At 29.7% G+C, this 4,918-nt stretch overlaps 1 protein-coding gene across 1 annotated transcript in view; it reads right to left on the reverse strand.

Moving 5' to 3' along the window:
- LOC106107829 (matrix metalloproteinase-16) overlaps positions 1 to 4,912 on the reverse strand; it is a 29,820-nt gene extending 24,908 nt beyond the window's left edge. Inside the window, exon 1 of the mRNA XM_013288834.1 lies at positions 4,744 to 4,912. The gene's annotated coding sequence lies outside the window, so the exon portion shown is untranslated. The remainder of the gene's footprint in view (positions 1 to 4,743) is intronic.
- Between the last annotated feature and the right edge of the window lie 6 nt (positions 4,913 to 4,918).

Consider the following 4,918-nt stretch of genomic DNA (forward strand, 5'->3'; position numbering starts at 1 on the left):
AAAAAAATACGATTTTCGTTATCAGCAACGCAAATGCATCAATTGTCCGAAAATTGAAATTTTTCTATTGATATCACAAATAGATACTCCAATTTTATTATATTTATAGATGAGTATTAGGTTGTCGAAAGCAGGAATAATTAGTAGCCTAACAATATATAGCAACCAATAGGTTAAATGTCCTACTGTTGGATGGTATAATGCAAAAGGTACCAAGTAAAAAATGACTTTACAGTTTTACAGTAGCGCATTATTTTAATTAATAATCACCTGGTTTATTGCTACAAATGAGGAAAATCTATCAACTTATAATTTATCTATTTGTCAATAGCAAATAGCGTGGTAGAAAAGAATGGCATTTTTTAGATTTTTTTTTCACTTAATTCTAGAAGGATGTAGCTACAAAAAGTGGCAAAAAAAAAACGGAAAATTATTTAATTGACAAACCTTAACTTCTTACTTATTTAATACCAATTAACTACGAATTAAAATATGAAAAAAAATAATAACTAAGTAAGAAATGTCCATTCCACTAAATATAATTATTGCCATATGTAAAATAGGATCATAAGAATCATAATTTAGCCTAATGCAATAATTTTTTATACTTTTTTTGTTGTTTTATCGTGTTTCCTGTGACTAACAGTTGTGCACTTGACGTGTGGTAACCACTCATGTGTTTGACCCAGATTCGTCGATATAAGAGTTCTGCGGGCTTGTCATCAATAAACAAAGATAAATTATTTCAATACAATTAAAAGTGTTTTTTACAATACTAAAGTATTTACTCAAACTGATAGTAGTTTTTATTATAAATATTTATTGTTTGTTCGTTAGTATTTATTTCATGTTGTTTAATAGGAACTCGTAGATTAGTTATTTGGCCAATTGCCACATACAAATATAGTTTGACGTAAATAGACAGTTGTTATTTTGGAACAATAAATAATGATGTAATTGAACTTTGATACTTTCATTTGAGAAGATTTGTTCACTTACGATATTTTTTAACTACATACAAGGTTTTTTTTTTAAATTTCAGAGCTGCTTGATATCTTACCTTGAAAAAGGTAACACGAATGAGTTTATGCATACAATAAACGTTTAAAAAGATATTGCCCGCTTTTAATTTTTGAAGAACTCCTTCAATACTTGTATCTTATCTACGGACATTCCGTAGATTATGGCAGTTGTTAATTACGAGAACTATGAATGTATATGTTAAAGAGAAACGTTAGAAAAGATTGGAGAATTGCTAACATATTTAGCAATAAATTTACTGTATTGTGTTGATATTGATGTAAATAATTTGCTATGTAACTTAATATTATATTCGTTTTTAATCGACTTAATAATCCTACTTTTATATTATTTGTATTATAAAATAAACAAGGCGAGACAAAGATGTTTATAAAAATTAAATTGATATCGGAGATATCGCTAAGCTGAAAAACGAAAATTACTAAATCAAATATTCAAAATAAATTGCAGAACTAATCGATCAACAAAATCTTAAGCAATTAGCTTTAAAGCGTTACCAAGGTTCTTTTTTGTAGTAGCTACTTTTCAACAGCAATTAACTTTTAGATAAACGACCCGAGGAAGGGAAAATGACACAGATTAAAAAAACAAATTAAAGTCGAAAGAATAAACATTATTAGTTCTTATGTCATAAAATTTACTAAGGAGATGTTCCATAGCACTGCTTTAAGTATGTACCTTATGCTCTTGTACTTTGATGAAATCGCAAGATTTCATTCTTTCCTTTAAATTAATTTAAACCATTTAGGAATGACAGTTATCTGTAAGCATATTTTAATAAAAATTCAATTCTATTCTTTAGTCCATTTTCCGATTTGTCTATTATTTGTTTATTAAATTCGTGAACGTAGTTAAGATGGCTATAGATCGTTACCTCGAATCGAACGGGCAGCTATCGGTGTCGGCGGGTGTCGAAGCAATGTTCCGGTCACCAGAGCGTGGCAGGTTTCTCCGGCATTGGCTTCGGATCTCTTACCTAACCCACCCACCGGTTATTGAAACTTTTTTTTTACCATACAACTCTTGCCTATTAAGATCAATAGTGCCATTCTAATTCGATACCAAACATCAATTACTGTTTGGGGAATTGAAAAATCAACAATCCGTCTACGCAATAATAGACTTATTTATTTGTTACAAAATAATATAAAAGATACGATTACGTATATCTGCGTTTTCTTTACCACAGCTGTAGATTAAATTGTCAGTTATTAGATTGAATTATTAAAAAAAAATACTAAATTTCGATTTGTCACACCTTGAACAAACTAACTAAAGATCTCGACAGATGTTTTTATACCTTAGTTTTACACAACTTTAAAATCTATTATTCATATACGTCACGTCAAGATCTTTAAAGTGACAAGCTTATATGAAGATTAAAGTCTTATAACGCAAGTTAAGCGATCAACATTGTAAGACGTGATTTCATCGTACGCACGTTACCTGTCAACGTACACTGTGAAGTTTTATTATTGCACAGGCTTTAGTGGCGAGAATATTAAGCAGGTACTCTCTCGGGCCCGAGCACAGATTCGCATCAGCCGACCCTGGGCTACACTTCCTCCTTCCGGATGCTCTCGATCAATACAAATAACATGAACGCTTTATATCTAAGATCTTAATCGGGATTACGCATCATTGAACACGACTATGAATGGTTTATAATTTTGTTTGGTATTGCCTACACCAGAATAAACTTGATTTGATTTTCTTATCAATTTTGAATTACTATGGGAAACGTATACATGTCGGATATCCTGAAGAAAGAAAGAAAACTAAATTTGAGTTACATGCTTAGAGGAAAATAACAAATATGTTAGTTGACATCAATGTTATTGAAAAGTTTTTTTGAAATTCCGTTGTTGGTAACTTTTTTATTGGTCAAAATTCTCTATTGGGCTTATAAAAATCTAGGTTGTAACCTTGAGTCGTGGTCTGCAATCACAAGGCTAATAGCCTAGTAACTAAATAGTATAAACAATAACTACAACAAACTTTAACCTTCTAACACGATTCTTATATGATTTTTCGTCTAAGATATAGATTTTACTTGAAACTTTTAATAACATCCTGTTCAACATTATCCAAGATACATTAAAAGAGTCGCAAAGATTTTTCATTTAATTGTTTTGTATTATTGATTTTGATAAATTAAAAGATAAAGAACCGTCAAAATTATATAGATTAAAAATAAGTATGACTCAAATCAAGTTGTGTTTGTCATATGTTTAAGTCAATTTACTTGACCTTTGTAAAAAAACATTACTACGTTCATATTGAACTAACCGTTTACCATTAAAATAGTGACTCATTGCAATTAGTTCGAAATATAAACAATGATTATTCGAAAAAACCAAACTCTAATATTTATCATCACGAAAACAATGGATTCAAATATTATAGTAAAATGTGCAGTTTGACTGAACCAATTCAATAATCGTATTATCAAATCACTCACCGCTATTTAACAGATACAAATATTTGTTTCTTCGTCCATGTTTTTCGAAAACAGTTTTTCTCACAATTAAACTTAAATTCAGATAATTTCTTATTAGTTTCTTAAGGAATTTCTAACACGACATATGTAAGATCAAACCTTATCACTAATGATAAGGTATATCGGCCTTATCCACCGAATTTATCTGATAATGTTCGCGATACTACGCCCCACTTTGAAACAATCATTTATCGCCTTTTGTAAGTGTAGTACCACTTGTAACGAAGTTTTATGTCAAATAGATTACTGATTATAAAAATAATTCGTAAAAAATATCAAGTTTGCATTAGAAATATTACTATAAAAGGTGGATAATTTTAAAAAGAATAATAAATCTTTTCTTTTTTACTGGCAACAGCTACAAAAAAAATTAAGTATTAAACGAAGACTTGCTTCACGTAAATACTAATTTAGATAAAATAAACTACAAGCAACGTGAAGATCGTAAGCAATTCATCGCCCTCTCTACATCTATCATCGTTTGTCATTGGATTTAAAAAATGAGAACGAATCAAACAATGCATCGATATTCGCATTATGTCGATTATTTATTCGGTACATGTCAGAAAGGCGAGTGACCCGCGAGGATAGCATTTTAATACAAATAGTATGACCACCCGGGTTGCATATCTTTAAGTATCAATGGACAACGGTGAAAATGTCGAATACATATACAAATACTGTATGTCAAGTTCAATCAATATCAACCAATGAACACTGGGATTTCATGGTTAATTAACACCCTGAGGTTTCTCTAGAGTAGAACCTTTCTGTATAAACCAATTACAGTAAACACTAAGATTAAAAAAGACATATACGAGTATGTACTTAATACACGAAAATTTGTTTTTTTTTTATTCATAACTCGAAGTAGTTACTCATAAAAAAATGTAAATAGATACCTATAATATGTTGTGGTTTAAGCATTAATAGAATGAATGAGATTTTCCTACAAAACCTGTTATGTATTATATTGTATCTAACTAAAGTGACAAAAACATTTAACACAATAGTCTAGTAAATATTATTGTACTCTTGCTGTTGTTATTATTTACTGCCAACAGTTATAGTTCTGTTTAATTGTTTACTTAGTTGTAATATTAGTTGCTAGATAAATAGAAGCTTTATGCGATTATAGTAGTAGCGAAAAAAACTAGCTTATATTCGGTTAGAAGTTTTATGAATATTAAAAATTAACTTACCGTAAAATAGTCCTTTGGAGTCAACGCAATCCTTACTAATCGAATCATTAAAGTCTATAATTCCACTAGTGCGATCACGCTAAAAAAATCTAATAACAAATTGTATAAAAAATTTGGGATCGGAAACACAAAGCACTAAGTAAGGCACCGAAAGTCCCGCGATGTTCACTTTTTT

This window comes from Papilio polytes, unplaced genomic scaffold, assembly GCF_000836215.1.
Source record: "Papilio polytes unplaced genomic scaffold, Ppol_1.0 DF821845.1, whole genome shotgun sequence".
Taxonomy (NCBI): domain Eukaryota; kingdom Metazoa; phylum Arthropoda; class Insecta; order Lepidoptera; family Papilionidae; genus Papilio; species Papilio polytes.